Raw genomic sequence first — 11,493 nt, forward strand, 5'->3', positions numbered from 1 at the left:
ATTCAACCACTACCAGTGAGCAATTACATATCAAGGAGCAAGAGGATGGGGGCGATGGCTGTTTAAGAAACACAGATCAGTGGATGTGTTTTTTAACAGTCTATTGGACTACCAAGGAAGAGATCCTTGAGAAAACCTCAATTAAAAGAAATCTATACCTTACTTTTCTCTAATAAGTTAAACTTTTTCTTGCTTGGTCTGGGCTTTCTTCAAACAGAACAAAACCTTTTTCTTCCTGTAGCTCTGTGCCTCTCAATAATTGCTTTCATGCTCACTCTGTCTTCTGGTAACCTAAACATGCTGTCCTCAACTCCTTTGTGAAGAAGGGCAGGATAGAAATGTAACAACAACAACAACATTTGCTTATAAATCCTGCTTGGACAAGTTATTTGAAAACTTATGGCACAACTCTATAGAGGGTTGTTGTATCCAACACTGTCATTCTGCTTGCACAACAGACTTCCGCGTATGCAGTGGATATTTGCCGTCTTCTCCCCTGCACTTCTCCATGCACACTCACAATCTGCTCCAGAGGATTTGGTGGGCTCTTCAGAGCAGATTTTGGGTGTGCATGGAAAGGGAAGGGAAGTCCATTGCAGAAGCAGACTTCTATGTCCACAGCACTGAACAGAACCCATAGTATTGTATGCAACTAAGGGCTACTTGAAGGGACACGGGTGGTGCTGTGGAGCCTAGGACTTGCTGATCAGAAGGTTGGCGGTTTGAATCCCTGCAGCAAGGTTAGCTCTCATTGCTCGGTCCCTGCTCCTGCCAACCTAGCAGTTCGAAAGCATGTCAAACGTCTCCGGCAGGAAGGTAAATGGCATTTCTGTGCACTGCTCTGGTTCGCCAGAAGCGGCTTAGTCATGCTGGCCACATGACCCGGAAGCTGTACGCCGGCTCCCTCGGCCAATAAAGCAAGATGAGCCTCGCAACCTCAGAGTCGACCACAACTGGACCTAATGGTCAGGGGTCCCTTTACCTTTACCTTTAAGGGTTACTCAGACTAGACCTATTGAAATTAATGAACCTGTTAGTCCTGTCCACTCTGCACAGCACATTGGATACCATTCAAATATTATTGTATATATTGCAAATAGTGTGTGGGACTGGTTACTCTTATTATTATTCCATTGCTCTAATTCACACAAGTCTCCCCCAAGCACATTTGTAACTTTAAAACTGATCTCCACCATGACATTAACATGTCTGGCTGATGCATAATGCAGTGCCACTGTTTCATAGACCATTGTGCTGTGTTCTTTACACAGATTGAACTTGTCTGCCTAAACAGACCACCCATTAGCCAGTTACATATTTGGAACTAGGAAGCTCCTGTTTATATACATAAAAAATGGCATCGACAATAATATTGCAAAGTCAACAGATGCCAGACATGGCTTCCAAGAGGTAAAAAGTTGTTGGGACTTGGAGGGGAGTGGTTTAAAAAAAGAAGATTGGGTTTGTTTTTCTTTTGCATACAATGTAAGACAGAGCCATTGGTATGATTTCTGGAATTCTCTTAAATTTTTACAAGTACAATTTGGGGTGCTTTATACGACAGCTGCATCTCAAATGACATATTAGCATAACAACATTTAACACCAGCTGTAACACCCAATAAATTGTTCAGCTGGTCCATTCTCCGCACCAAAAAGAAATGTTAGGGTGAGGGAGAGGTCATAGTATAGAGTCATAATACATTTTTCTCCAGGAATAATTTGACATCCTATTTGGACAGGGCACACTGTCATTAATTTTTCATGTAGGCAGGGACGTCACTTGATTCCTCCATGCTTCATGACCAGCAGTTGAACAACCACCCCTAAGAAAGCACTGTCAATGACCGAGGTGAGATGGAAATTTGCCCCATGAAAACTTGCTCTTTAAACCTGCTCAACAGGATCAAATGGCAATTCACAGAAAACCCAAATTTACGTTTGTTCCAACTGAGTGCTAAAGAGCAGGTTTTCACAGGGAAAGCTCTGGAACAAAAAAATAAATTAAAAAGCCCTAAGACGTGGAGCTTTTAAGCACAGGCGTGTGCCTGAAAGAGCAGGCTGAAAAGTAAGTGTGGATAACCCTTCAGTCTGTGCTATATGAAGTGTGAAAACTCTTTCACCCATTCAAGCTCCTATTTGAAACGACAGTCATGAACACATGTGTGTGAATCAAGCCAAAGAATCTATCCCAGGGATCTGAAATGACAATTTAAGCAACAGAATCTGTGGTACCTCACTCAGGATGGACAGTCAAACACTCAAAGGAAGATGAGGAGACAAAGCCCTCGGAGCGTTTAAGAATAGGTAAAGCATGTAAGGAGATCTTAAATGATCCATGAAGCCAGTAGAGGGCTAGGGAACAAGGTGGGTGGGATAAACATCAGCAGAACTTGGAGATGAGGGGCATTTAACAATTATTACCATTTTGGATTCATGAAGAAATTTCTGTCCTACTAAGAGAAACACAGGATGCTGGTATGCTCCAGGGAAAAAAAGGACTTATGTTCAGTGATGTGTACGCCCATGCCTCGCAAATAAAGACTGTGACAGGTCTATTTCTCTTTGACTATGCACTAGGAGTAACAGGCATACATTCCGTGTTGGCTTGAACACACATTCTTTGACCTGAAAACAAATGCTTTTGAATGCATCAAATGTGTATTCTAACCACCACCATCACACTTAAAACTTCACATCTTCCTTCATCCTCAGTCCACCTGCGTATGTAGAATGCTATCCCTGCCCTGTGGAACGCCCTCCCATCAGATGTCAAAGAAATAAACAACTATCTGACATTTAAAAGACATCTGAAGGCAGCCCTGTTTAGGGAAGTTTTTAATGACTGATGCTTTAATGTATTTTTAATCTTTTGTTGGAAGCCACCCAGAGTGGCTGGGAAAAACCATCAAGATGGGCAGGGTATAAATAAATTATTATTATTATTATTATTATTATTATTATTATTATTATTATTATTATTATTGAGATTTGACTCTGAACCAAAATCAGTAGAATTATCAGGTAATTGAAAGCAACATTCTTCAGCCCTGCTCCGAGTGCTTCGCATTCGCTGTCTCAGCGATCTTTTTAACAGATAAAAGTTACCATTGCTGTGTTAGGGATGGTTAGACTGAGAGAAAGCAGCTTGCTTAGAATCCCCTGAATTCATGGCTGAGGTAAGAGTTGGCCTCTGGGTCTCCCAGTTCACTTTCATAACCAGTCCATCCATGATACAAAATGTCTGTGCAATTCAGATGTTCTCAATCAGCAGAGCTGATCCCAGCAAAGCACACATTCCAGAGGGGCTTGGACCACATCAACCACATCACCATTATTCTGGTTATTTTCTACTATCAGAACAGGGCATTTCCTATGTTACCTTTCCAGGGACCCATTGCTGCCACACAGGTGTGGTACATAGTGTACATGCAGCACATACACACTCCTGCTTATTTTGCACCCAGTGTGCTCCCACTCCTGGTTTGGGAAGTGGTGTGCACACAGCGCTATCCACAAACTATTATCGGTCCTGTATCGATCCTGTAGTTTCTTATGAAATACTGCATTGTGATACATTTCCCCTCAAATCAGATTTGATCCTAATTGAGAAGAAGAATGACCTAGCTGCATTTTAATCCAATAATGTGTACACATCCTTGATTTTAAGTAACAGTAGTATTCTATTCTGCTGTCATCCACTGTCTTGGTATTCTGTTTCATGCACTTCACAGAAACACTTGTGATCAATTACTTAGCATAATTGTAACATATACCATTCTTGCAACTGTCTTGGGCTGTCATGTACATTACAAACTCGGTGCACATTGCTTGTTGAGAGTGGGAAAGGGATGGTGCTCACATGCCCAGGCAAGGAATGGAGTCCTGTCTGCATGACATGCAACAGCTGAGTGCAGCACATAATGGATGGCGGTGACATTTCTAAACAATGGGATCATTGTCAGAGCGTTGATATATCTGGACAAAGAAAAAGTATCTAAAGCACACATAATGGAAAGCATTTTGTAGAATTACCTATCCATCCTGATAATTTATTAGTGAGGTTATCTACTGATGGCAGGAATGCTGTGTTTCCTCTGCTTACAAATGCTGCCGTAACCTGAGCCTTGGGGTTTAACTAAATCTGATTTAGTGGTCTTGAATTTCAGAAGCAAGACATTAGACATCTGTTTCTGTGGGTCTGCGGGTCTTTAGTATTCTCCATTGCAGCTGATAGTCTTCAGACGTCATAGGAAAGAATTCTAACAAGCAAGTTCCCAGAATTCAAGGGAGGCTGACTGAATTTCTATGAAGCGTGCAGGCTGCTGTCTAAATGACTTGGTGAGAGCTGTGCATCTGCTACCAGGAAGGAAATTATTTGTATTAGTCCCCGAATTTCACATCCCATTCTAATTTCATTCTTCCCCTGTAATGGTTACAGAAATTTCTTTCCCTCTCTCCAAGTTTCTTTTCTTCTTCTCCTCAAAGAATGGTTAGTCTTTATTCAGCAGAAGGACTGAACTGACACACTGCAGGTCATGAAATAAGCAACATGCGTGCAAGGAGAGAGAAAGAGAGAGACTAAAAAATGATAAAATCCCTGGAGGGAAATGCATGCCTACTGTGAAACATTCCCAACAGATACCATTACACTGTGCAATGCTGCAATACATTTTTTTTTTATGTTGCTGTGACAGCGTGAACTATATGTCTTTTTTTTAAAGCTAACGTTTTGTTAGATTAACATCCTATCTGCATCCAGAAGAATACGTGTAACGTAGAAGAAGTGACATTGTCTGTCCAAGATGGGAGTAGGTATTTTGACCATTACTTTGAAGGCAGAATGAAAAGATACAAGGGTCCCAAACCAAGTCATAAAGTCCCATTAAAACCCAGTGGAATGTGTTCATTATTGCAACTAATTTTCAGTGAGGCTTACAACTAATTTCAACTGGATCATGACCATGGTGTTTAAAAGTAGCTTCACTAAGAACAGAAGCAAATATATCTTATCAATCCACCCCCCTTCCCTCTCAGTTCCTTTCTCTCACACACGTAGTTCCAGTTTTGTTAAATTCCATATTCCAATTTCTTCCTTCCTCACTTGTACAGGTATTTTTTTATAATAAAAATACCATGCATTGTCGTGTCATAAATATAGAGGTATAAGCAAACTGTGGGCTCCTCTCCTTCCATCGTCTCTCTTACCAAATGAAATCCCCTCTCAATCCAAACATTTTAAATCCTTGTAACTGGGTTCATTTTCTCAGTTTCTCATCTCATCATCTCTAGCACGCACCTGTAGTTTACTCCAGTTAAAAAAACCAATTAGCAGGATAACCTGTGCTTCCAGGAATGGGATTGGGTGATTGTGGCAGCCAGAATGCTCCGTGCACTCAGTGCCTTTTCCTGCCCTCACATTCCATGGGGAAGTGAGGGGCCAGACCGTCAGGCAAACTGCGGGTGAAAGCCTAGTTCCTCTTCCAACCAAAGAGGAATGCAGATAATAAAATTCCCCCATCATTTTCTGATTATCTCTCTATCTCTCTCCACGGTGTTGGGAGAACTGTCCACCCCCTGACACACAGGAAACAGGAAGCCGAGGGGAGGGGAATTATCATGCAGGTCACTTCTCTGAGTCTCCACTGCCAGAGGAAGAAGAAACCTGTCTCACGGCTGCAAGATGAGTAGGGAATTATTTATTACATGAGCACTGTTCCACAGCATTTGATATTTTCATTTACATACATTCATTCGAAATAAGATGGGTTTATGAAGCAATTCTATATCCTCCCACCACGCTGACAAAGAATTATACGAAATAGTCAATATCCGGAATCACTGTTCAGTGTTGGACATCATATTTGCTGAATACACAAAGCTTCACAGCTTGTCTTTCATCGTACAAAGTCTGGTACCTCGCTTCATTTTAAGATTTCCAGAGACTTTGAGACTAAGGATTTCATTTTGTACTTGTTATGGTTTGAAGGCATTCTATAAAGATTGTCTATTGCTTATGTACATGGTCATTGTGTTGCCTAGACATTGCTGACGTTCTCTTTGCAACACAGGGGTTTGTTTTGCATCTTCTTCACAGCAGTGCTAAAACTGCTCTTAGAAGGGTTCCATATTCACAGTGATTTTGCCTTTAGGTTGGCAACAGGACAAAATATTTCCTCCACCCTTTACCATGATACAGATTTTCTGCCAGAATAAGAATAAAGTTGATTCAATCCATTATTATGTCAGATATTATTATTATTAAGCAAAATGTATTTAGGATGAGAGTAGAAAAGAGGGAGGAGGAGGAGGAGGAAGGTCACACCACTTTGCAGAAGCATTAGGAAGTTCCAGGAGTCGGCCCTTTAATGGGTCTGTTTTCATTTAATGAGAGAGCTCTATGCACTTTTTGTGCCTTTGTGTTCTCTGTTTAGTTAAAAAATACACATGTTCAGCACAGAACAACATATAGACAGTGCTAATAATTGAAGGTCCCCAAAGCAAACCACATGCCTTTGGCAATGATCCACCACCCAATTGCTTGGCTGTTTCAGCTGCCTACATTCCAGTCTAAATTTTCTCTCCCCCCCCCCCCTTTACACACAGAAAGAGAACAGTTCATTCATCTGAGCCCATTTCAGCAGGTAGCTGTCTCATGCAAGGATCGTACCTGCAAACTTGGTGTTATCAGCACCACACTCTAACCAACTGAGCTATCCATGCACTGAGAGAAGTGCCCTTTACCTCTGACCTTACGGACCACTTTAGAACCATCAACTAGCCATCAGCAAGCAATCAAATACAATAAGAACGGTAACTTAACAGTTGTTATAATCCTAAAATACATCATCAGCCAGTTCTGAGACCCAGAGTTGGCAGTCATGACACCTGCTTTCTATATCAACTTATCTGAGGACATTATATATATATATAGATATATATATACAGTGGTGCCCCGCAAGACGAAAAACTCGCAAGACGAAAAACTCGCTAGACGAAAGGGTTTTGCAGTTTTTGAGCTGCTTTGCAAGACGAATTTCCCTATGGGCTTGCTTCGCAAGAATCATAGAATCATAGAATCATAGAGTTGGAAGAGACCACAAGGACCATCGAGTCCAACCCCCTGCCAAGCAGGAAACACCATCAGAGCACTCCTGACATATGGTTGTCAAGCCTCTGCTTAAAGACCTCCAGAGTAGGAGACTCCACCACACTCCTTGGCAGCAAATTCCACTGTCGAACAGCTCTTACTGTCAGGAAGTTCTTCCTAATGTTTAGGTGGAATCTTCTTTCTTGTAGTTTGGATCCATTGCTCCGTGTCCGCTTCTCTGGAGCAGCAGAAAACAACCTTTCTCCCTCCTCTATGTGACATCCTTTTATATATTTGAACATGGCTATCATATCACCCCTTAACCTCCTCTTCTCCAGGCTAAACATGCCCAGCTCCCTTAGCCGTTCCTCATAAGGCATCGTTTCCAGGCCTTTGACCATTTTGGTTGCCCTCCTCTGGACACGTTCCAGTTTGTCAGTGTCCTTCTTGAATTGTGGTGCCCAGAACTGGACACAGTACTCCAGGTGTGGTCTGACCAGAGCAGAATACAGTGGCACTATTACTTCCCTTGATCTAGATGCTATACTCCTATTGATGCAGCCCAGAATTGCATTGGCTTTTTTAGCTGCCGCGTCACACTGTTGGCTCATGTCAAGTTTGTGGTCAACCAAGACTCCTAGATCCTTTTCACATGTACTGCTCTCAAGCCAGGTGTCACCCATCTTGTATTTGTGCCTCTCATTTTTTTTGCCCAAGTGCAATACTTTACATTTCTCCCTGTTAAAATTCATCTTGTTTGCTTTTGCCCAGTTCTCTAATCTGTCAAGGTCGTTTTGAAGTGTGATCCTGTCCTCTGGGGTGTTAGCCACCCCTCCCAGTTTGGTGTCATCTGCAAATTTGATCAGGATGCCCTTGAGTCCATCATCCAAGTCGTTGATAAAGATGTTGAATAAGACCGGGCCCAAGACAGAACCCTGTGGCACCCCACTAGTCACTTTTCTCCAGGATGAAGAGGAACCATTGATGAGCACCCTTTGGGTTCGGTCAGTCAGCCAGTTACAAATCCACTGAGTGGTAGCATAGTCAAGACCGCATTTTACCAGCTTCTTTACAAGAATATCATGGGGCACCTTGTCAAATGCCTTGCTGAAATCAAGGTAGGCGAAAACGTATTGCGTTTTTTGCAAGTTTGTTTCCTTTTTCTTAACACCGTTAATACAGTTGCGACTTGACTTTGAGGAGCAACTCATAGAACATGGTGTGGTAGCCTTTTTTGAGGTTTTTGGCGATTTTTGAAGCTTTTCCAAAACTTTTCCAACACCGTGCTTCGCAAGACGAAAAATTCGCTAGATGAAAAAACTCGCGGAACGAATTAATTTCGTCTTGCGAGGCACCACTGTGTGTGTGTGTGTGTGTGTGTGTGTGTGTGTGTGTGTGTATATATATATATATATATATATATATATATGCAGGTTTTGGTGTCTTCGGGTGTCTTCCCGTGTAAGAGTTGGGGTGTCTAGGCGACGTTTCGACGAGGTCTCACTCGTCATCTTCAGGCTGGTGCTTTCGGCTTCTTGTTACTGGAACAGAGCAGGATCTCAGTGTTTGAGTTCCTATAAATACTGTTGAGGGGGTGTGGTGTATAGCCTCCAACGTTCTGGGCAGAGAGGAAGTTCCCAGGTTAGTGTGCCTTTTCTTCTTTTGTTCCTTAATTACTTGAGGGATATCTTGAGTGATTTCTTGAGTGATATTCTGAGTACCACTTAGGTGGGTCATTAGGTGTGGATTAGTTGCTAAAGCTTTCGTGTCTTGACCTCTTGAGCTTGTGAAGCCCCTATACACGAAGCCAAGCCAGAGCACAACTAAGTGCAGTACAGCCATCTTCTCAGAAAAACTCTTCACAAGCTCAAGAGGTCAAGACACGAAAGCTTTAGCAACTAATCCACACCTAATGACCCACCTAAGTGGTACTCAGAATATCACTCAAGAAATCACTCAAGATATCCCTCAAGTAATTAAGGAACAAAAGAAGAAAAGGCACACTAACCTGGGAACTTCCTCTCTGCCCAGAACGTTGGAGGCTATACACCACACCCCCTCAACAGTATTTATAGGAACTCAAACACTGAGATCCTGCTCTGTTCCAGTAACAAGAAGCCGAAAGCACCAGCCTGAAGATGACGAGTGAGACCTCGTCGAAACGTCGCCTAGACACCCCAACTCTTACACGGGAAGACACCCGAAGACACCAAAACCTGCATTCCTGTACCCGTGAAAATCTACGAAAGCAAATATATATATATATATATATATATATGGTTTTCTGTCAATGTGAGCCCCCTTTAGATTGGCTGTCTCACGATTTATCTCACTATAAATAATCAGGCAATGTTAAGGGATGACCATAATTATTCACACTTAATCCTGGCAGGTAGCAGAAAGGGAAGAAGGTTCTTCTGTAATCTGTCAGCTCTGATAAGATAAGATTTGATTGATATGACAACCATATGAATGATCTATGACAGAGACAACGTTTGGAAACAAACAAGTAAGGACTTTCAGTCTTCCATCCATTTTTTGCGGTAGAAGGGTCACATTCACAAATGTGTGTTTATTACATTTATATCCTTGCCCTTTTCTCCAATGAGTTCAGGGCAGTGTTCAGAATCCACTCTCCCCCACCCACACTCCCATCCATTTATGTTTTCATCAGCAGTGTGAGGTAAAATAGGCCGAGAGAAAACAATTGGCAAAAGGCCATCCAGTGAGCCTCATGACTAAATGACTGGTTTTTTTTTTTTTAATCCAGGTCTCTCCAGACTTGGTTTTGTTGTTGTTTAGTCATTTAGTCGCGTCCAACTCTTCGTGACCCCATGGACCAGAGTACGCCAGGCACTCCTGTCTTCCACTGCCTCCTGCAGTTTGGTCAAACTCATGTTTGGTCAAACTCACTGTCCAACCATCTCGTCCTCTGTCATCCCCTTCTCCTTGTGCCCTCAACTTTTCTCCACACCAGGGTCTTTTCCAGGGAGTCTTCTCTTCTCACGAGGTGGCCAAAGTATTGGAGCCTAAGCTTCAGGATCTGTCCTTCCAGTGAGCACTCAGGGCTGATTTCCTTCAGAATGGATAGGTTTGATCTTCTTGCAGTCCATGGGACTCTCAAGACAACACACTTTACTCAGGCGTGGCATGTCCTGTTTTGCCACTTGAGGCTAAATGGGATGTGCCACTCCAGTCTGCTGCCAAGCAGGCATTGGTGAGGTCTCACCAGAAATTGGAACTGATGCTGATAGCGAGGCAGGCAGGCAGGGTGCCATCTCGGGGGCTTTCACTGCCTGAGGCGGCTGTTTCACCCTGCCTCATGGGTGGGCCAGTGCTCTGACAGGGGTGGGTGAGTAGGAAGCTACCTCCCTCAGGCTGGATCCACCTCATCTTACATTCCCATCTAGCACACAGCTTCTCCTTTGCCCAACACTCTGATCCGTGTATAAAAAGTTACCGCCCCTAGGGCTCATCCACCCCATGTGCAAAGGATTGTCCTGAACTTGCCATCCAATGCTCAGATGCACATGGATATACACAACGTATATTTCATCCCAGGGGTCAGATTGTGATGTCAAGGATATCCTGCATAGATCCTACTCACTTCAACACTACTTTCTCAGAAACAAAAGCAGTTATCGTAGCAACAGTAAAAATACAAAAAACAGTAGATACAAAATCAATTAAGCTGTTTATAAGGTTCTCTTTTGTAGGCTATCTTGGAAATCTAGATTAATAAAATTATGTGGTGGTGTTTTTGTTTTGCTTTTGTTTTGTTAGTTTTTTTAAACTACCGGTACTTTCTTGGCACACTAGGAAGTTTCAGATGGAAACATTCAAGAACCTCAGAGTCTTGGCATACCTGTTCTGTAGCCATGGAGAAGCAGCATTTTGAATCACTGTTGTGAAGGTTTTCTCAGTCAGAAAATTAAGATATTAAAAGCAACTTCTGGAACGATAAATATTGTATGGTCACGAACACAGAGCATAGTCAACTTCAGGCTTGTTTATTTTGAAGCTTTTAAAATATATTTTTCATATTTCCTTTGAACATATTTTTTAGTTCCGTCTGGCTTTTGTCACTGAGCAAATAGTTTGCCTGTCAGCCCTTGATGAAAACCTTTTATCTTCTCAGATGAGGTCCCCAGGCCAGAACAAACAAGCCTGTGACAATGATCGCAGATTTACAAAGCACGTTTTATCCATGAAGATGTCAAAGTAAATCATAAAACTGACGACCAGCACAAGGCTTTACACACTTTGTTAAGGAGTTATAGGTACAAAGGGTGTGACTCTTTATTATAGATGATTCCAGGGAGTGAGGCACCTATTGGTCGGTGGAAAGAGAGTAACAGTTTTTAGAGCAATGCTTCACTACTTAGAATCCTGGAATGTGGAAAA

Source organism: Podarcis liolepis (assembly GCF_965112155.1).
Source record: "Podarcis liolepis genome assembly, chromosome: 4".
NCBI lineage: Eukaryota > Metazoa > Chordata > Lepidosauria > Squamata > Lacertidae > Podarcis > Podarcis liolepis.